Source organism: Equus quagga, chromosome 7 (genome assembly GCF_021613505.1).
Source record: "Equus quagga isolate Etosha38 chromosome 7, UCLA_HA_Equagga_1.0, whole genome shotgun sequence".
Lineage (NCBI taxonomy): Eukaryota > Metazoa > Chordata > Mammalia > Perissodactyla > Equidae > Equus > Equus quagga.
Window position 1 is genome coordinate 86,012,763 of NC_060273.1, and position 23,258 is coordinate 86,036,020.

The following is a 23,258-nucleotide window of genomic DNA, read 5'->3' on the forward strand; positions in this document are numbered from 1 at the left end:
TTAATAAATGTGTTGAATGAATGAATACTTTAATCCATCAGTTTAATGACCCTTTTTGAGACTTAGGTCACAGCCGATTAACTGTATTCACTTTTCTCAAAACAATCATTTTGGTTACTACACAATCTACCTACAACATTATGAAGTTAAAGCAGTATGGTATGGTAGGCCTCAAACTACAAACATTGCTGAAATAAACTTAATGGTAGGACTACACGTCAGTTCAGAAATAAGGATCTTATCAATCCAAGATGGTTATTTCACATGTGAAATGCTAGCATATGAATTCAGGTAGGTCAATGTCAAATTCCAACGAAGATGACCTAATTAGTCTACAAAATAGAAAGATTAATTCAAAACTGTAGGCAAACACTTGCTAGTATATCATCCAAAATGACTTTACATGGCATGTAAATAAACTTTTAAAGAATTATATGGGGCCGGCCCGGTGGCACAGTGGTTAAGTGTGCACATTCCACTTCGGCGGCCTGGGGTTCGCTGGTTCAGATCCTGGGTGCGGACATGGCACCGCTTGGCAAAAGCCATGCTGTGGTAGGCGTCCCACATATAAAGTAGAGGAAGCTGGGCATGGATATTAGCTCAGGGCCAGCCGTCCTCAGCAAAAAAAAGAGGAGGACTGGTAGCAGATGTTAGCTCAGGGCTAATCTTCCTCAAAAAGAAAAAATTATAATGATCCTATGTTTGTTTTTTGCTGAGGAAGATTCACCCTGAGCTAACATCTGTTGCCAATCTTCCTCTTTTTGCTTGAGGAAGATTTGCCCTGAGCTAACATCTGTGCCAATCTTCCTCTATTTCATATGTGGGTTGCTACCACAGCATGGCAAATGACAAATGGTATAAGTCTGCACCTAGGAACGAAATCTGGGCCACTGAAGTGGAGCATGCCAAATTTAACCATTAGGCCACGGGTCGGCCCCTAATCCTATGTTTTAATATGAAAATTTTTATATTTAATTTCATATTTTAATGTGAAATAAAAATATAATACCAAGTCTGGTTTACAGATAATATTGCTTAGAAGTTAAAGTAAAATATCAAACACATACAAGTTTAAATTATATTTGCATATTACAAAAAACTGTAAATATACAAACATACACACGTCCACAACTCTATAGCCATGAAAATTAAGTCCACATTATGTCCACATAAAAGACTACCAAACAAGTCAATTGAGACATAAATTATTGCATATTACACAAAAATACAGAAAGGTTTAGACTGGTTTATGGAGAATAATTTATGGTTATACATAAAAAATAATTTATCCAGGAGCTTCTAAGTGACCTATTTCAACAATTTATTTAAAGGATTTTTTTAAATCAACCAACAGGAAATGAGACCTGTAACTCAGAAAATAGAGTTAAAAAAAAAAATCTTGTCTCGGCAGAATGAAATACTGAAAGTTTGCATACCATCAACTTTGTTGCACTCTCATTTCCTACCTAAATATCAGTTAAACTGCAGTTTAAAAACTGATTTAACTATATTCAAGTACTTTTCACTTAAGAGCACAAATATGCATATGGTAAATATTACTTATAGAGCTGTGTACATTGATGTAACTAGCTGCTAACTTACCACAGAAATACAATTAAGTGTACTTACAAGCCCTCTCTTCTTTGAGGCAGTAGTAAACAGGCAGTGCAGTATTGAGAGGACAGGCATACTAATAAATTTTTGCATACTGAAAATCCTTCCCTAAAACTATGAGACTTCTGTTTGAGCTTTCTACAAAAAAATAAGAGGGGCTGGCCCCATGGCCTAGTGGTGAGTTCAGCATGCACTGCTTCAGCAGTCTGGGTTCAGTTCCTGGGCACAGACCTATACCACTCATTGGGAGCCATGCTGTGGCAGCAATCCACATACAAAACAGAGGAAGATTGGCACAGATGTTAGTTCATGGGGAATCTTCCTCAGCAAAAAAAAAAAAAAAAAAAAAGTAATGATAAGAATATTATCAGGTAAACTGCTTAGTAATAGTAACTGCTTTCCTTAATAAAAAGTTTGGCAACAGAAAAGCAACTAAGTTTTGGCTCCCAATCTCATTTGAGCCCATATCCTTGATAAAAGAAAGGTATAATATAGTCCAACTTGAAGTGTCTAAGTCCATGTAAGTCATCAACACTTGGAATTCAAGAAACAGAGCTTAAAGAAACATGGGGCAAGCCAAAAATACTTTTTTAAAAGTGTCACTCTACTTCCAAATCTTGCCTTTTCCTTTTCTTTATTCCATTTACCTTACCTTTCTTATTCCTTTCTTACCTCCTCTGCCCCTTTCCTGTGTATTTTCACTTTCCTAGACAAAAACTGATTTGAAACTTACCTTTTCCTCTTTTTTTCTATATTTTCATTTAATTCCCATGAGACTAAATGGTTTTAGATGAAACAGTTTCAGTCACAGAAACATACGTAAAAACTGTTACCAAAGACACGAATAAGAAGCAGCCATTCATTTAGCAGATGTGGGTGCTCACCATCTATCAGCCACTATTCTGAATATTGGGGACTCTGCAGTGAATAAAACAAATCTCTTTCCCTAAAGACACTAAAGCAAGACTGTGCCTGGCAGGTTCCCAAAACTTCAAGGAGACCCATGTGCCTGGTGTGGAGTAAGCCACGGAGAACCTAGTAGGACACATAAGCAGAGAGGCTGGAGGGGCCCTGTAGGCACTGCTGTATTCTGGCTTTCACTCTAAATGACAGAAAGCCACCCAAGGGTTTCGAACGTAGGAGTAAAATAATCGCGCTTTCATTTCAAAAAGATTGCCCTGGTTGCTGTGTTGAGAATAGAAAAGAGCAGAAGCAGCAGGGAGATGAGAAAGGAGACTGCTAAAATAACACAGGCAAGAGATGACGGTTGCTTAGAGAGGGCGGCAGCAGTGGAACGTAGCTAGCTATGGTTACATTTATTCTTAAGGTAGATTTTAAAGTAAATAAAGGACAATTCCATGATACATTATTTTGAATTAGATGTGGGAGTGTGAGAAAAAGGAGTCAAGAATGTCTACAAAGTTACAGCCAGAGAAACTGAAAGATGGAGCTGACATTTAATAAGATGAGGAAGACTGGAATGGGATCAGTGGGGTGGGGGAGGGAAGGAGGAGGAGGAGTTCAGTTTTGACACGTTAAATTTGGGACGTCTAATTGAAAATGTTGACTAGGCAGCTGGGTGTACAAGTCTGGAGGTTGGGAAAGAGATTCAGACTAAAGACAATATTTTTAGTTTGAAATATATGATAATTCTAGCTACAGGGTAGGGTGAGATCACAAGAGACTACGTATAAATACAGAAGAGGTCTAAACATAGAGCTCTGGGATGCTGTCTTATTTTTCATAAGTTGGGGCAACAAAAAGGAATAAGCAAAAGAAACTGAAAATAAGCAGCAGTGTCCCAGAAGCAAAGGGAAGAAAAGCTTCAATGAAGAGAAAATTATCAACCATGTCAAATGTTGCTGCTGCTACATCCAGTGAGATTAGAACTGAGAATTGACTAGGGAATTTATCACCAAGGAGGTCACTAGCAATCTCAATAGGAGCGGTTATGGTAGAGTGAAAGAGAAAAAACCCGGACTGTAGTGGATCCAAAAAAGATAGGGAGTACTGATGACCACAAATAACAACTCTTTTGGAGAGCAGTACCTGAAGAAAGATGCGGTGTTGGGGGAGGTTTTGTTTTTTTAAAATATGGGAGATATTTCATCATATCTATATGCTGATAGGAATAATCCAGAAGAAATGGGAAACGCTGATGATGCAACTCACTGGTAGGCAGGAGAACAGGATGAACATGGCAGCAACGCGATGTCCTTGACAGGAGAATGGGGACAGAATCAAGGGCAAGGGTGGAGGTGACAGTCACAGCACAAGAGGAAATGCGCATCTATGGGTATAGATGCAGCGAGACATGCAAAAGTTTTCTTCTGATTGCTTTCATTTTTAACATACAGGAAACAAGATCATCAGCTGAAAATGAAGAAGAGAAAAGAGGAGCTAGAGGTTTGAGAGAGATGTAAAACAGTCACGTAGGGGAGTGGGAGAGCGATTCAACCAGGGAAATCACTAAAATAATAGGACTGTGGGCAGCAGAGGCCTCCTGAGGTCACCGGTCATAAATTTAAAAGGACACCAGGTCAGCGTGGATATGTTTTCCTTAAGATATGCTCAACTGCCAGGTACACGCTGGACTAGATGGAGAACTGGATAACGAGAGGGGCAGGGGGCAGAGGTCTCCAGGTGAGTACACTAAAGGGAGAAGTGCTACAAAGGAACTGAGGGTATACAAAAGGGAGAAATTAGAATAGTGGACTATGGATTCAAAGTAGGGTAAATAGTCAAGTGAGGACGTGACGGAAGGGGGCTTGGAACAGAAAAAAGGTGGTAGCAGCAATGGATTGTAAGTCCCACACACAGAAGTATTGTTCAAGCAGGGGTACTTGACAGAAGGAGCCAGCAAGATAGGACACTCAGGCCCTGGTGGAATGCTTGAAATTGCGTCTTATGAAATAACTTTAATGAAGTACAGGCAGGCCTGGTTAAAATGTTATAGAACTACCTTAAAGACTAAAGCAACACCTCTCCCTGGACAGAGTGAGTCTGGAGATGAGGGAAACTGGAAGGCTAAGGGACTGGAACAGAAGAATTCTATCACAGGAATTGTAGCTGGAGGTTCCCAGCATGGAATCCCCAAGAAAACCATTTCCAGCACTCCAGGACAAAGACTCGGATTTGAACAACCTGCCCAACTCAGAGGGCACCAATGCCAGATCATGATAGCATGAGTCACAGTAAAACCATACCTTTCCCCCGAGTCCTCTTCCCCACTGGGCTGGACCCTGGACAGGTGAGGACAGCACACTGAAGAGAAGCTGGTCAAGTAAAAAGAGACGCCTACTAGGACTCTTCCTCCAAAGCAGGCTTCTAGGTCTGAAGCAGTTCTGAGCTAAGGAAGAAAAGTTTTAAACTGTGTTAAGTTTGAACACTGATTGTTATACTGAACTGTACCTTCTAATGACTAAAATAAGACTCTCATTGACAAGCGAACAGATGACTTTTTATTATCTAGAAGTAACTAGAGGGGCCAGCCCAGTGACGCAGCGGTTAAGCTCGCGCACTCCACTTTGGCAGCCCAGGGTTCGCCGGTTCAGATGCCAGGTGCGGACTTACACAGTGCTTGTCAAGCCATGCTGTGGCAGGCATCCCACATATAAAGTAGAGGAAAATGGGCACAGATGTTAGCTCAGGGCCAATCTTCCTCAGCAACAAAAAACAAAAAAGGGAAGATTGGCAGTGGATGTTAGCTCAGAGCTAATCTTCCTCAAAAAGAAAAAAAGTCTCACTGAGAGGCAGAGAAGCAATCTACAGGGAGGGCTTGAAGGTACAGCGAGAGAAAGAAAGTTGTTTTCTGCTTAGACCTTATCAAGTCCCAGCCATTGAAAATACCAGTTCCACAAATATCCATGGATTCCCACTATGTACAGGGTGCAAAATATACACAATGCTGAATATATGAAAAATTCATTTTTGTTTTATTAAGCAAAAAGTGAAAGTAGATTAAGTCAAATAAAACAAAATCATTTTATGTTTTAGTACAAGATGCTCACAAAAATTCAATATAATGATTTAATAAGAAAAATCTTAGCATGAATTTCTAAGTGGGTAAGCTACAAAACGAAATATCAGTGCTCATCGTTTAATCATTTTCAGACACCTAAATTTAACATGAAGTTATCTAATGCTTTCTAAGAAAAATAGGGAGTTTGTTTCACTAGAACCCATTCTGACTAAAATAAATTTACAGGTATTTTATAGTGTCATGATAAAGACAACTTATTACCAAGTCTTTGGGCTTCCAGTTCAGAAACTTCCTTTGCATGGGGTCCCAGAGCAGTTCCAGCTAAATCTTGCTTTGTTCACTTGTTGGTACTACAGAAAGGTTCAAGTATACTTAAGCTTTGAAGTGAGGTAGTAGGATGCATAAAGTTAATTATTAATAAGCTAAATGTCAAGTTTTTCCAGGTAGTATGAAAAAGATCAGAATAAATGCTCTCACCTTGTGAGTAAGTATTAAGGATAAGACATGTTTCACTCAGTTCCTCTCAAGAATGCAGAGGGAACCCATAATGGCCCCCTCAGAGACAGACCAAAACATTACTAACATTTAACATTCAATAAAATGTTAAAACATTTCTTTTATGAGAACTGAGATTAAGAATACTGTAACAGATCAAAACCAACATGCATTTGCAATTGTGAGAAAAATCTTAGAAAGCCTTAACAAAATATTCCAGACTCATCCTAAAGCAGATGAGAAACCTGAACACTTTCAATGATAAAAGATCAAAAGAAATAAATTAAAAAAAAAAAAAACAGGGACATAAAAACTTAACAGCAATCTATCCTAGAAAATAAATGTGACAAATTAGTTATAAAGCACTTTGGAAATGTTTTACACAAATGCTAACTGGTACTTTCTCACAATTTGTATAGGTAAATATGGGCACGGCTACAATATGCCATATCAGCATCATTCTTAATCACTTTATTAATTACATGTGATAAAGGAAACACTTTCTTTTTTTTTTTTTTTAAGATTTTATTTTTCCTTTTTCTCCCAAAGCCCCCCAGCACATGGTTATGCATTCTTAGTTGTGGGTCCTTCCAGCTGTGGCATGTGGGACGCCGCCTCAGCATGGCCTGACAAGCAGTGCCACATCTACACCCAGGACTCGAACCGGCGAAACCCCGGGCCGCTGAAGCAGAGCGCACGAACTTAACCACTCAGCCACACGCCGGCCCCAGGAAACACTTTCTGCATCATTCTAAAGGGTATAACAAAAAATGACACACACCCCTCAACACAGAAACATACCCAGATGAAAAGAATGATATTTCAAATATTCCAAAAATTACAAAATAGGATGATCCTGGAATTTACTTAGCCTCAAAACATTATGAACTACTCTAACACAGGAATAATAGTTTGACAACACAGTCTTTTTTTTAAAGTACAAAAAAATAGGGGCTGGCCCCGTGGCCGAGTGGTTAGGGTCGCCCGCTCCGCTGCAGGCGGCCCAGTGCTTCGTTGGTTCGAGTCCTGGGCGCGGACATGGCACTGCTCATCGGACCACGCTGGGGCAGCGCCCCACATGCCACAACTAGAATAACCCACAACGAAGAATACACAACTATGTACCGGGGGGCTTTGGGGAGAAAAAGGAAAAAATAAAAATAAATAAAAATAAAATAAAATTTAAAAAGTACAAAAAAATAGTCATTAGGCCCTGGGGCCTAATGGTTAAGTTTGGCACACTCCACTTTGGTGGCCCAGGTTCAGTTCCCAGGCATGGACCTACACCATTCATCGGCAGCCATGCTTTGGCAGTGACCCACATACAAAATACAGGAAGAATGGCAATAGGTGTTAGCTGGGCAAATCTTCCTTAGCAAAAAAAAAAAAGTCATTACAGGTTCTTATTTCTTGGAAAAATTACTTTAACATCTCTCAATGCTGTTGACTGTCAAGAACTTTGATGAAACTCTTATCCAAATAAAATATGTGGAGAATTTTTTATTCAACATATCACAGCTTGCTTACATTGTTCTTTATCATCGCTATTATTATTTACTATTAGGTCTCTCATCAACACCAGGCTCTCAGGAGTATACTGTCAAATAACTCTCCCTACGAGAAATATACGTTTTAAGAAAAACTATCACAACTGTCTACCACCAAAATTTAAGGGATTACTTTTCTTCTTATTCCTAGGAAGAACCATAAAAAGCTAATAGCCAGTGAGTCTAAAAATATGAAAGTTCTATTTAAATATTCACATTATCTTCAACAATGTATGTTATAAACATCAGTAAGTCAAAAGGGTCCACCTAAATTCAAAAGCTATCTGTAAAAAGATTATTAATCTACATTATTTTGTAATGATCATCCAGACTTTGGAGCACATTAATTTGGACTTTTGAAGAAGCCAAACAAAATAACCAAGTACTGGGATTTTTTTAAATCAGATGTAAAGAAGATAAAAAGAGCCAATGAAACCTTATGTTCAGAATTAATAAACACAATACTACAAGTACAGAACCACAAATTATTATTAAGTCCTTCCCTTTTCAGGACTGTCAAGTCAGCACTGTATTATTTGTAAACGGTGAACAAAAGGTAAAAATAAAATTTCTGAAAGGTGCTCTATTTAAAAACATTTCTTATAGAAAAGAAATCCACTGTTTCTCCTTGGAGATTTTTAAAAATAGAAAATCATGCACAGCAAAGACTATTTACAGAAAACAGAACCAGAAGTACATTACTCTTCAATAAATACACTATACCAAAATCATCTAATATGGAAGAGGGAGAGAACGAAAATACTGGTTTGTTAAACCTCTTCTTCCTTTCATTTTAAAACACAGATTTTATTAAACTGACAATATGAAAATGTAACCCAATAATCTTAGCCTTAAAAAGTTACTTATTAACCTTTATATAGACTGTTATGAAGCTACACTTCCTGCAGTTTCACCTGCCATCTTTCCCAACTGTAAGTAGACCCCGCCTACAACCACCATAATGAGGAAAGAACTTCACGCTCGTTTAAGAAAAGGATAATTGTGGGGGGTTTTCCCCCCTAGAAACTCGCATCCAACACAGGAGCCAACACACAATAGGCGCTTAATGAATATCTGTGGCGTAAATGGTGAGGTTTAACTATATTAGTGCAACATTAGTCTTCTTTTCTCTCTAAATTTAGAGCTCTCCTTGCTCAAAAGGCAACTCAAGTTCAGGCTACCCTCCCTCAAAAGCAGCTAAACTTCTTTATTCATAATGAAATAGAAACCTGCGTCTCAAAAGAACAAAACACAATCCAAGCGCCTCTTCTTCATCTTCTCCAGTCTTCGGAAAGAAAATTAGAATTAAGGCTTATTTTTAAGAGACAGAAGATGCCTACCGACTTTCCTCAAAATGAAAGCTTCCACATTTCAAGTATATTTTCTACGCTTGCAAAACTGATAACTGATTATTCATCAAGAGTAAGTATATGTTGGGTAAAAACAAACATATAAACAAAAACTACACGTTGTTCGCCAATTTTTTTCTTTAATTTGGGTCAAGAGGGTACGTGGCTAAATTTGACTAGATGTGAGATCGGCTTTGTCTGATGTTTCAGGATGCATTCATTCAACTATTTTATTGAGTATCTACTATATGCCAGGTCCTTTAACAAAACGTGTACATTTTGTAAACTGAACATCAGCACCCAATTCCCCTACAGAAGCTTATCATTTAAGATAACAGCAGCTCAAGAGGAATCCCGATGTTGATTCACAGATACACGAAGTCAGCCCATCGGGGTTCCTTTTCAGCTATTGATGCGGCAACAGGGAGCCGCTACCCACCACACCCGTTACCAGAAATCACAACTCAAGCAGCAAGCGCGGGGTGAACAACCTGTAAGAGTACATGAGCTCCTCCTCCGAGGTGTCCAGGGCTTTCTCTCCGGGGCCCAAAAGAACCGCGGCGACACCCGCGGGCGGAACGTGCCGGGCGCCTCAGGCTGGAGTCCGGGCTCCGGAGCCGGGGTCCCCGCCCCTCCGAACCCCTCACCTGGTCCACCCGGGCCCTCTCCGCCCGCCCCTCGCGCCACCCTCCCGACTTCCAGACCTGCAAACTTGGGGGGAAGGGGTCTTCATTTCCATCTTACACCAGGCGGCGGGCGGGTTGGCTCACTCAGCCGCCCCCCCCGCCGTGAATTCTGAACTGAGCATGGAACCATTTCTCAGAGGCAGTGGAAGAAAAGCCAAAGGCAGGGTCCGCAGGAGGACCTCGCCCAGACCTGAAAATGGAGCCGCAGGCTCAGCCCACAGCCCGCAGCGCGCGGCGGGCAGGGCCGGGCCGCCCTCGCCCCGGAGCCCTCGGCAGCGGGGGTTCGGGGCTTCGGGTCCCCGCCCAGGGGGCAGCGAGGGCGAGGGGTGGGGGCCGGCGCTGCACTCACCGTCGCCTTTGTCTCGGCCGCCCGCTCCGGCCGCTGCCGCCCTCGGCGCCGGCTCCGCGGCTCCTGCCGCCCCCACTCCCGCAGCTGCGCTCCCCGGCGCGCTCGCCGCTTCCTGGCCCCGCCCTCCCCGCCCAGTCTCGCGCGCGGGCGGGGCGAGGGGCGGCGCGCTCTCCGGGAGCTGCGGGAGGGCAGCGCCGCCGCGCCGCCGCGCCGGCCCCGCCCCCGGCCCCGCCTCCGGGTGGGCTCTGCCCGGGAACCCCGCGCCGCGCCGCGCGCTAGAGCGGTGACGGCCGGGAAGCCCCTCCGAGGCGAGCGGAGAGCCTAGAGCCGGGGCAGGAGCCCGCGCGGGAAAGGACGCGCCGGAAGATGGCGACCGGGGCTGAGGGGGAGCGCGCAGGAGCCCCTCCCCGCCTCCGCCGGGCAGCAGGCGGCGGCGGCTCGCGCCCCCTTCCCGGACCAAGCGGTGGGGTGGTGCCTGCGCTCGCAGTGGGGCCGCGGACCCTCCCGGGCGAGCGAGGGTGAGTGCCGAGCCGTCGGACCAGGCATCGCTCAGTTGGCTGCAGCTGAGAGACAGATGCGCTGAAATCATCGGACCACCGCTTTTTTTAAATGTGAACGTCAGAGTAGTTGAACCCTCATTAACTGGCTTACGGCCGAGAACATCCACCTGGCATTTGAAATGTGTGAAATGACTCGTCTACTGGATCTCTGAGACTCCTTTAGGTGTATGTTTTATATATCCCAGAAATCAGAAACATGTGAGTGCCCCTATCTAGCAGTCAGCACTCCACCAAAATCCCTACAATAAGTTTTCAAGCCTACAATACTTGGGATATACTAATATACGTCTTATATTAGTGCAACGTTATTAGTGCAACATTAGTTTTCTTTTTTCCCTAAGTTTAGAGTTCTCCCTTGCTTAAAAAGCAACTCAACACCATAACACAGTCTTTCTAATGAGTTGCTCAGGCCAAAAACTTTGGAGTCGTCCTTGCCTCCTCCCATTCTCTCATCTTCACCTCCAACCTGTCAAGCAAGCCTGTTGGTTGTACCTTCAAAATAAATCAGAATCAGACCACTTCTCACCTGCATTACTTCCATCTTCTCTGGGCTGGATTATACTTCAGTGGCCTACTAAATGGTCTCCGTGCTCACCGTTAACTCAGCCTACTGTCAAAACAACAGCAAGAATATCCTCTTACAAGAAAAGTCAGCTCCTGTCTCATCTGGTCAAAATCCTCCAGTGGGTTCCTATTTCATTCTTTATAAAAGCTAAGGTCTTCACAGTGACCTACGAAGCCCTGGAATTGCCCTGTCCCTTTACCTCTCTGACTTCAACTCCAACTGCCCGTTGTCGCTTCAATATTGCAGACTAGACTACTACTTAGGACATTTTCAAGAGCCATTCCTTCTGCCAGGAACATTCCTTCCCAGTGTTCACCTTCACCTCTTTTAACTCCTTGCTCAAATCTTACCTTAACAGTGATGCTTGGCCTGACCAATTGCCCCAATCCCAACTCTCAATTCTTCCTAATTCACTCTTTTTCTATTCTTCCCATGACGCTTCAAACTTTGCAACAATCTTTACAATTTATTATTTGGTATGTTTATCTTTTTGTGTCTGTCTTCCCCAACAGAAGATGGATTTTTTGTCTGTTTTGTTCAACTGATCTATCCCAAGTACCTAGAATAACTGAAAAATTTTTTAAATCCCTGAGATAATAAAAAGTGTAAAGTTTTCTGACCAATGATATCCTGATATCCTATTTCACTGAATAGGAATAAGGTGATAACTAGAGGAAACTTTCTGGTGTGAAACTCAAAAGCATATTAATTCTAAAAATTTCCTAGAACAAAAAAACAGAAAATTCCTGAACTTGATATGTGTTTGTAATCCTTCCTTTGAAGTACAAATATAGTCATCTTGTGTGAATGCCTTAAATAGTAACATTTCCTATCATTTATTCAAATGTTACTATTCATTATGTAAACATTTATTTTCAGATTTTTCCTATTTTGTTCATAACACAACATGATATGTGATTGAATACCTTGGTAATATCTAATTTCAGTTGCTGTAGCTATTCATACACCCCTCTTGTTGGTAGAAAAAAGTCAATTAAGAAGACAATTCCAGGAGCCACCCCAGTGGCATAGTGGTTAAATTCGCACACTCCGCTTCTGGGCCTGGAGTTTGCAGGTTCACAGACCTACACACTGTTCATCAAGTCATGCTGTGGCAGCATCCCACATACAAAAAACAGAGGAAGATTGACACAGATGTTAGCTCAGGCACAATCTTCCTCAAGCAAAAAGAGGAGGATTGGCAACAGATGTTTGCTCAGGGATAATCCTCCTCACCAAAAAAAAAAAAAGACAATTCCATTGAATCAAAGTATACCTTTTGTATGAAAGTCTGTGTATATAATTATTTGCCTAGTTTTGTGTTTATAGCATAGTCTCTTTACATATTTAATTTATTCTTTATGATTTAAAACAATTTAAGGCTACAGATTATCCCTTACAATTTTGATTATTTTTTATAAAATTAAATGGACTGCATTTGTTTAAAAAACCGTTGACGATGTGGTTCATCAATGTCAAAATATGGTTTGTAATTACAATAATACCAAGCAATAATTTTTCTGGAGTCCAATATTATGATGTGTCTGTACCCTCCTTAATATTGTTATCAAGTAAAATCTTCTTCCAAAAGGACAGGGTGAAAAATAGACACTGTTCATAATTTATTCACATAACGTACATTGAAAACACTGCTAAAAGTAAATGCAACTGTTACAGTACAAAAGAAACTCTTTTTCACACTTAATACTCCATAAACAAGAAATGATCTCAACAAGACTAACATGGTATATTTGTGCCAGGACAAATGGAAATGTAACAGCAAGCAATGTGTTCATCTAACCAACCACTGTCACTACCCGTGTGCTCACGTAGCTGCCACACCGGCCTGATTCTGCAATCTTTTACTTAGTTAAATAAATTTTCCTTTAAAGCAAATGAATTTTTTCTAAAAGTATGCTATTAACATTTTTTTAAACTGCTTTCCAAAATTTGATACCAGCTACTTCTCACATATAGGGGAGATGGTGTTAGAGTCAGAGTCTGAAGTTCCAACTCTGCTGCATGATTAGCTGGTTGACCCTGAGCAAGGTTCTTAATCTTTCTAAACCTGTCTTTTCTTCTAATTTAATGGGACTGTAGTAATACTTACCTCCAAGAATTGTTGTGAGAAATCAATGAGAGAACAGGCAAAGTTCTTAGCCCTGGGCCTGGTACATGCTAAGTGCTGGTAAATGCTAGCTATTACCATCGCACAAGCATATAATTAAGCTCATTGCACTATATTTGTAATACTGAGAAAATGGCTCATAATAGGCCCCAAATGGGATGGTTCGAGTTTTATGGTAAGATATGCAATGAAATGAACATTTTTAAAGCGGCACTAACATTTCTTCTACCACCACCATCTGCCAGGTACAGTTCTAGGCAACAAAGGAAGCTAAGAGAAATAAGGCCCAGACTTAGAATAGCTTTACAGTTGAATGACAAGAGACATGTAGTTAGTAAATAACTACTTTCAAAGTAGTATGACTATACCTCCTGGTTTGTCAGGGATGCCTCTTGTCCTGGCTTAATAGTTATGTGTGCCCCCTTTCATTCTCAATGTGTCCAGTTTTGGATGATAAATTATGTGGTCACTGCTAAGAAGAAGTATGCATAAATTGCTTGGGGTACAGAGAAGGAACCATCAGTTCTGTGTAAATCTATAGAGACCTAAATTGCTTCTTGAAAGGAACAACTAAATTGACCAAGTGGACCAAAAAAGGAAGAAAGACAGAAGGAAGATTTCATTTTTATTATTCTGAGTCAAAACTACAAAAATTCTCTATACTTGTTAACAAGCTGAGTAAATCCCTTTGGCTGATGTTAGATGAATTCGTTTGGGGATTTCGTATTTTTTCCTGAAGATAAAATGGACACTCCAATACACAAACAATACGATATGTATTCATTTCTTTATACAACAAATATCTGTTGAGCATCCATTGTGTATACATGGTCTGTCTTTGGTGTGATAGAAGAGACACAAAAACTTTTACGAAACACAGTCAAGCAGAGTAAAATCTAGTGACAAACACCAGATATCTTAGCTAATTAGTCAGCAAGATAATGAGACACGTAGCATGTGAAGCGTGATTTGGGGAGATTGAGAAAAATCAAGAAACACATGGAACTTATTGAGAAAGGAGAAAACAACCAACTCAGAGGAGAATCATAGTCCACGGGCCGTTCTGTGACTGAAGCAGCCCAAGGCAGGAGGGGAACCTAAGTCAAACTTTGCTTTACACTTTTACCCAGAACTGACCCTTGCTGCTCATCAAACCACAAACATTCATTGAATGCCTGCTATTTGCCAGGTAACATACCAAGTACTCTGGGGAAACTTAAGATAAAGCATGGTCTTTGTCCTTAATGAAATGTCACACAGCAACATTTGAATAATTAGACACAGTAGCCTTATGAATGCAGTGGAGGGGATCGCTGAGGTCTGTGTTGGTCAGAAAAGTTTTCTTAGAGGGAGAGGAATTTGAGGTGGGTCTCTGGGAAGAAAGGAGTCAGACCAGTGTTTTCTAAACTGTGCATTGCACACCTCTGATGTTGTAGGAGGTGATTTTAGGTGATGCATTTAAGAGGGGCAGTGGGGAGGGGCAAGGATGGGGAAAGGTAGTTTGGGGTACACGCAGTTTGCCTCGCCTCAACGCATAGCCTGTGATATAATTGCATTGTAGCCCCTCAGCTCAAAAAATCAACCCCAAAACAAAAAAAACACAAAAAGAGTTAGAAATTGTAATAAAAACTCCTCTGGGGACAACCAGAGAAGAAGAAAGGAGCCTTTTGAGAATCACTCCGCTATGTCAGGTTAGAAACCACCAGTGACTAAGAATTTTTTTTTACAGTTAGCACCTGTATATGGCAAGTAATTCAGATTTTTCCACATATGATAGTGATAAAAGTTTCCTTTATACATTTGTTAAAGTTAAAAATATGAGTCAGCTAAAAGAAACGTCTCAAGTAAACAATAGTGCAATAAAGAGAAAGGGGATGTGGCACTCCAGGGGGCACAAAGCTTGGCGAGGAAAGGTTCAGTCACTGGCACCTTAAAGGTGTGTTCCCAGGGAGAGCAGGAGCCACAGTGGGTTTTGAGCAGAGTATTGGCAGATTGGTATACAAGAGTGGAGAAAGAAAGAGTCCAAAAGGCAGGTAACCAAAAGGGGCAGGGTGTTCCTCCCTGGCCCCAGTGGCTGTTAGGAAACCATGCAGCAGACACCAGCAGGACTCCCATCTCCGTGGTTTACCAAGGCCCCAGCAAGAGAGGGCATGGAGGCTCCAACATACCTCGAAGTGCCTGGACGTTGCTGCCCTTAAAACAGGTGGGACAGAACTGTTACACTCCCTCCTAGCACAGAGATCTACATATTGCTTTCACAAGGAAAGTTTATGATGAGTAAAATTTTAGGGTAAAGTTGGAAGAAAGGGAAGGTGGCAAACCTGGAACCTTCACATCCCATCCTCCACTCTTCTCCTAGTAAGTGCTACTACCTGCTAGTGATTCAGTGCCTGCTTTTGTCCTGACGCCTACCTAAGCTAAGTAGCTAGGAGGATTCTAATACCTTGCTCCCTGCGGCTGCCACTGTGGTCGTGTCCACGCCCTATATAATCCCCAGAATTGTAGTGGGTAGATTGCAGAAAATGCACCCCCCGCTCTTCCCAATATCCCACACCCTGATCCCTGGAACCTGTGACTAGGATGAGATATCATTCCCACGATTATGTTATGTTATGTATTATAGTTGACCTTAAAATAAGGCTGTCTGGGTGAGCCTGATCTCAGTACATGAGCCCTTAAAAGCAGGGAGTTTTCTGTGGCTGGTGGCAGAAGGAGAAGTCAGAGAGATTCAAAGCATGAAAATGATATGATGTGCCATTGCTGGCTCGAAGATGGGGGATGGGCACATGACAAGGAATACAGTGACCTTTAGAAGCAAAGAGTGGCCCTTGGCTGATGGCCAGCAAGCAAACAGGGACCTAAGTCCTATTACCCACAAGGAACTGAATTCTGCCAACACCAAGAATGTGCTGGGAGGCAGATTCTTCCCTCTCAGACTTACAGGCACCTTGATTTCAGCCATGTGATACTGTGAGCAGAGAGTTCGGCAACACCATGCTGGACTCTTGACCTATAGATAATATGAGCTAATAAAAGGGTGTTGTGTTTAAGCCACTAATGGTAATTTGTTACACAGCAATAGAAAACGAACACAGCCACAGTCACTGAATTAACCCTTCACTAGACAGGCTGTGAAGTGCCCCTCCAACTTAAGAGTGTATCTGAGTTTCTGCTCCATTGTCAATCCACAAAGACAAATGGCTCAATTCTTAGACATTAGTAAACAAGGCTGGGTCATTTACGATTATATGGGGAAGGGAACTATGGGAAAAGATTAGAACTCCTAATAATTTGGCATGTGAAGGGCGTATATGTTATTTTCATTTGAGTAAAAAAGGAAATACGACCTTATTTTGAAGTAACAGGCTGGTGAGACCTCACAATTGTGGGTGGTATTAGAATTTCTGGTAGCATATAGCGCCAGTCTCTGAAAAGCAAAGACAAAGGAAAGGCAATGTTCTCTAGTAGAAAGAGGATGATCTCTAGGGTCAGATGGATATAGGTGTGTTTTGCAGATTGCTAGCTCTCTGATCATGAGCCTGTGGGAAATTTTCTTAACCTCTCTGAGCCCCAGTCTACTTATCTTAAAATACCTGTCTAATAAGATGTGGAGAGAATTAAATGAAATAGTTCACATAAAATCTCAGTGCCTGCAGCACAGTAGACTATAAATAGTTTGTCGCCATTATTAGAGTGGAATTTTTTCCACAACTTCTTTGCACTGTTTCTATAGTAAAAATAACTAAATTATAGCATATACTAGACCAATGCTATCTTACAGAAATATTATGCATGTCACATATGTAATTTTAAATTTTCTAGTAGCTGCATAAAAAAATAAAAGTAAACATATGAAATTAATTTTAATAATATATTTTATTTAACCCAATATATAAAAATATAATTTCAACATTCAGTCAACATAAAAATATATTAATGTTATATTTTACTTTTGTTTTAATAAGCCCTCAAAGTTCAGTTTATACTTTTTACATTTATAATACATCTCAATATAGCCATGTTTCAAGTACTTAATAGCAACATGTAGCTAGTGGGTATGGTATTGGACAGCTAAATAAATAGACCTCTAAGTAAATATTTCAATAAATTTTCCTTTACTCTTTATTAATTCTAAAATATACATAAATAGGTGATAAATAGATAATTATAGATCTATGAGAACACACATCACACTCTGGCACATACCAAACCCAGATGGCTTTGTTTTGTTTTGGTTTTTTACCATCAGTTCTTAGTTACAATGAGTCACACTTCAATCAGAGGATCATGGCATAAGTGGTACACGGGTTTCTAATTTCAAATTCCAAAACATCCCACAAATCAGAGCTACATAGCCAGAGTAAAGGAATACTGAGCAACCATGATGGCCAGGTTAAAACAAAAACCTATCTTGCACAAAAGAAGACTCCGTCGGCTTTTAAAGTAACTTTAGCAGATGATTGAATATTTATTTCCTTTGTTTTTCCTTTGAAGATATTGGACTAGACTTTAGAATTCTACATAAGCTTGTTTTTTCTTTCTAAGTCAGTGTCTCCATTATTGAGAAAGAGGACTAAAGCCCGTTGGAAATGGTGGGAAATAGGAGCATTGCACAGCAGCCACCTAAAGACTCACACAAAATCTGGGACACTTCTACTGGGATCTTCAAAGATGATTCAGACAGTGATCTTGCCCCTACAGTGGATACACTCAGAAAAAACATGACACAGCCAAACATATATAATACAAGATGGAATATTGAAAGAGACTGAAAGATAACAAAACATACCCTGAGTATGTGCAAGAACAGAAGCCTTTTCAGTGGAGATGAGGGAAGGTTTCCTAGGAAAATATCCTTTGTGAAAGATTTTAAAGGATGGTTAATAGGGCTCAATTCAATTTAACAGATATTTGCATCCTCCCTACTGTAGGGCAGGACGGTAACAGACAGTGGGGATATAGTGATGGAAGTCTGTGCTACAGCTGTTGGGATGGGGATGGAGAAGGGTGAAAGACAAGTAAAACCAGCAATACAGCACTGTTCTGGATTCCAACAGCTCTCTGCACCTTACAACACCTCTAGCATCCCTCTGCCTCTGATGTCTTCCCAGGCTCTGCCTCTTGTACCCACAAACAACTTCTTTCCTCTTCTTTGTTTCTGACCGTCCATTTAGAATATGACTCTTGGTCTTACCTCATTCTCAGCCCATCCTGGGAGTGTTTCATTCTCTGACTCCTGCCTTGCGGTCACATGCAGACTCTGCCCACCCCCTGCTCTGGCTCTAGCTCTAGTCAGGAAGCTGCTGAATCAAGAAGCTACCACCACAGCTTCCGGTCCAGCATTACTCTAGTGTGAAGAGGAAGTTGGGCACAGTTTGCTAAGTATTATCATAGAGATAGTTCTAGTGAAGGACATTTGACTCAGTCTGTGGGGATCCAGAAAGGATTGCTAAAAGAGCAGATGCTAGAGAGGAATTATCCAAAAATGAAAGGCATGATAAGATTTTTTTTTTTTGAGGAAGATTAGCCCTGAGCTAACTGCTGCCCATCCTCCTCTTTTTGCTGAGGAAGACTGGCCCTGAGCTAACATGCATGCCCATCTTCCTGTACTTTATACGTGGGACGCCTACCACAGCATGGCTTTTGCCAAGCAGTGCCATGTCTGCACCTGGGATCTGAACCAGCGAACCCTGGGCTGCCGAGAAGCGGAAGGTGGGAACTTAACAGCTGTGCCGCCGGTCCGGCCCCAAGATTATTTTGACAGAAGAGCAATACGTGTGAAGTCAGGGAGAGATGAGAGTGTGATACCCTTAGGGAACTAGAGAATGAGTGCAGGGTCAGGGAAGGGTACCTATAGGCACAGAAAGGCAATGATGCTGGGCCTGCAGAAAGAGACTACCATGCTAAGGAGTTTGGCTTTATTTAGAAGATGATAAGTAGGGCAGAAAGACAAAACGCACTAATGTTGTTTTAGGAATAAAGTTTATATATATGGACGTATCACTAATGTATCATACATAACCTTTGAACTTCAAAATATTCTTGCTTCAATTACTTCCTTGATAAGCTCCATGTAGGATCCATTCATAAAGGGTAGTATGTTGAAATGGAAATATATTACCTACGTGATTATTTCATGCTCATCTGTTTGCTTTTAATAAATCATCAGTATTGCGGAGGTTGATTTCTTCCTGGTTTATTTTCCATTAATCTGAACAGGTTTTTATTAACTAGGGTTATCTCCTTATGCACACACACATTCAATGGGCAATGTCAATTCCATGAGTTATTCTGCTGTTCACATACTGTCTCCCAGACAATTTTTTCCTTCTCTCATAATAGAGAATTGCATATTCTACTCTACTAAAAAGTAGGTTAAATACAAAGATAAAAATTATGAGAAGCTATTAGAAGAGGCTGATGCCTTAAAAGAGAAGGAAAATTAACTTATTTCTAGAGGGGGATGTTAACGTTTTGACCATTTGACAGGTTCATGGGAATTTCTTAAATGGGGAAAAGATGAAAGTCTTTTTGAAAATAGTTACCTTTAGTAAAAAGAATGATCTCCAAAGCAATTTCTTGATTTAGAAAAGTGAAAAGGACTAAAGGGGTTTATTACAGCTTCCTGCTCCTGGCAAGACCTACCCAACATAGTCTGTTGCCCACCAAGAAATAATTTTAGGGGCCAGGCCAGTGGTGTAGCAGTTAAGTTCTTGTGCTCCACTTTGGCGGCCCGGGCTTCGCCAGTGGGGATCCTGCGTGCAGACCTACGCACTGCTTATCAAGACATGCTGTGGCAGGCGTCCCACATATAAAGGAGAGGAAGATGGGCATGGATGTCAGCTCAGGGCCCGTCTTCCTCAGCAAAAAGGAGGAGGCTCCGTGGTGGATCTTAGCTCAGGGCTAATCTTCCTCAAAAAAATAAAAAAGAAAAAGAAAATTTCAGTTCTCCTTTCATATTCCATTAACTGATAAATTGTAGATCAATAAGATATACAAAATACTAAAGTAAGTCATCTGTTTGTTAAGAATTCTAAGTAGCTTTAGTGTTATTCATTCTTTCTTCACTTTGTTTTTATACAGTTTTATTGCACCTATATATATTCTTTAAAAGTTCATTTTTTTAATTAATGGACTTTTTTTTCTGTAGCTTTAGGTTTACAGAAGAATTGAAGGGAAAGTACAGAGAGTTCCCTTATAGCCCACATCTCCCCACCCCGTGGCTTCCTCTATTATTAACATCTTGCATTAGTGTGGCATATTTGTTATGATTCATATTTTTTTAACAAAGTTTTGAACTTTCCTCTAAAGAGGTCTTGGATATCTTCTGTTAGATTTATTCCTTAGAGACTTGATATTCTCTAATATGACTATAGTTTCTGCTTTTTAGTTATGTTTTCTAGTTGTTTGGTGCTAGTATATAGGAATGCAACTGGCTTTTGTCTTACATAGAACATATTGTTAATTTGTAAATTATTTGGGGTTTTCTATGTAAACAACATCAGCTGCAAATATTGGCCATTTTATGTCCTCCTTGCCAAAACTTACGTCTCTACACAGGTTAGGACCTCGAACGTAAGATTTAATAGAAAAGATGGTGGAGGAATCTTTGTCTCGTTCCTGTTTTTAAAGGGAATGCGTCTAGTATTTTCCCACTTAGAATGGTGTTTGCTTTAGGTTATTTATAGATACCCAGTCACAGTAAGGAAGATGAGAAAGTGGATCCTACATATATATGCTTGGTCTCCTCCAAAATATGAACCCTTCCCCCGCAAAAAGAGTGTCTTAAGTATTTAAAGACACAAATCAAGGAAACTTTTTCTCCAGATAAAAGGTAACTTGACTCTACTATGAATCAACCAACATGAGACATATCCTAGCAAAAAAGTCACTGAGGAAAGAAAACTTTGGTTTGCCAAGCAAAAGTCTAAGTGACAATAATTGTGTTTCGTGTAGCCCTGATTAGAAGTCAGTAAAGTAATGTCCTCAAAGTCCTCAAGGAAGGGAAGTGTGACTCAAGAATTTTAGGCCCAGCAAATTGCTTTTCAGGTATAAAAGAAATGGAAGTACAATCCTGAATATGGAAGAATTCAGGAATATAATACCCACGGGTTCTTCTTGAACAACCTACTTGAGGATTCACTTGCAGTCACCTGAGATAAATGGAGAAACTATGGCAAAAGGACGAAGCATGTAATATTGAATTCATTTAACTGTGACACTAGAACAAAATAAAAGTCAAGTTTACGGCTAAAGAACAAATGTAAATGTTCTAAGTTATGATGTTAAAGGAATGTTGCTTTCAACGGAAGTTGGAACAGGAAGGAAAAAAGGTAAAGGCTCAAGTAATACATGTAAGAAAATTCATCTGGTATGGGGATTTTTAGAAACCCCTCCAGGTGATGCCAATATGTAGCAAAATTTAGGAACCACTGCATTATGGGAATAAAGAAAGTTACTCTCCTGTGTAAGCCTCAGTTGTTCATGGTAAGTACACCAAACACTGTTGACTTCTCCCAGTCTTAGGACTGTTGAACAAGGAGATAGCAGTGTGTAACAATCCATGTATTAAATCTTTTAGGAGAAAACCAAGTAATATTTTTTCTTCTTAGCATGACACATTGTTTTAATGTACAATCCCAGCAAGAAGAGGCTGTTTCTGGCTGTGAATCTGGCCAATTGTTATAGAAGTCACCAAGAGGGGTTACATTGAATAAATCTAATCAGTATGTCCTGTACCCAGAACATCCATATCAAGCATGGGGAGTGATAAAAGAACAGTAACCACAGTACAGACAAAAAAAAAAAAAAATTAGAAAAAAAACATAAATAACCACCTATAAGCTCCAGCAAATTCAAGAATGTTTGGTGCTCCTCCTTGAGAGAAGAGCAGTTGGGGACTGACATAATCCTTGTCCTTTCTTTCCTGTTCCCATAATTTTCTTACTCCATTCTGGGGTTTCCCATCAGCCTATTTGCTTGTCTGTAGTTTTGCTCCAAAGAAGCAGTGAAATGCATTCCAGGTATTTATATCCACCCATCAGGCTGGCTGCAATTCTGAGCCATTGGTAGCCAATACTTGGCTTTTCTTTTACATTTTCTCTGTATACTATAGAAACAGCTCCTGCTGTCTCTTATCGTGGTTCCCATCCTGTAATTCTGAGTTCCCAGCTTTAGCCATAAAGAATACACATTCATATGTCTGTTTGTTTTTCAGGTAGGAAAACTACCCAGAGTTTCCTTTTTGCAGTGAATCCACCTCTCTTTGGAGTAATCTGCATATTTTCAGGTTTTGAGGACTAGTAGATCTTGCTGCTATGACCTAACCCCTCAGGGGCTGGAGCAGATTCCTCAGCAGCACCTGAGATCATGGAAATCTGTGGCCACCTCACTCACTCCTGGGTTAGCAGACACCTTGGCCTTCTCTCCCCTCAGAGTCTTCAGACACCTTTTCGATTTTTGAAAATGTTCTTTGTGTACTTGAAATGAATATGTTTTCTGTAGTTGTAAGTACCAGTGTTCTCCATATGACCATTAAGTCAAGCTTGCTCATCATATTGTTTAAATCTTCTTTATTTTTTCTGGGTTTTTTGGAGTCTGTTTGTTCTATCAATATTGAAAGGGGTGGATTCATATCACCCATTAGGATGATCATTTTGTCTAATTCTACTAGCAGTTATGCTGATTTTTGGCTTTTAAATGTGGGGATCATGTTAAGTCCATACAAATTTGGAATTTTGTATCTTCCTGGTGAATTGGACCTGGTCTTTATCACTATGAAATGTTTCTCTATCTCTAGTGGTACTTTTGGTTTTAAAGCCTGATACAATTAAAGCTGCATCAGCTTTCTTTTGGTTAGTATTTGTATGGTCTAACTTTTTCTGTTCTCTTGCTTTCAACTTCAAGATCTCCACTCAAAACAATTGAAGTTTATTGAATTGTAATTTGACAGCCGTTCAGTAAGCACATTGAAGCTATCACTT

The 23,258-nt window shown here is 40.5% G+C and overlaps 1 protein-coding gene across 4 annotated transcripts in view; it reads right to left on the reverse strand.

Annotated features, from left to right (window-relative positions):
* CDC42SE2 (CDC42 small effector 2) overlaps window positions 1–10,127 on the reverse strand; it is a 102,158-nt gene extending 92,031 nt beyond the window's left edge. For 2 of the 4 annotated variants that reach the window (XM_046667929.1, XM_046667927.1), the window contains exon 1: window positions 10,023–10,115. The gene's annotated coding sequence lies outside the window, so the exon portion shown is untranslated. Of the gene's footprint in view, window positions 1–4,820; window positions 4,964–10,022 lie in introns of all 4 variants that reach the window. The other 2 variants (XM_046667928.1, XM_046667930.1) reach the window with 2 other exon arrangements.
* Window positions 10,128–23,258: the final 13,131 nt, after the last annotated feature.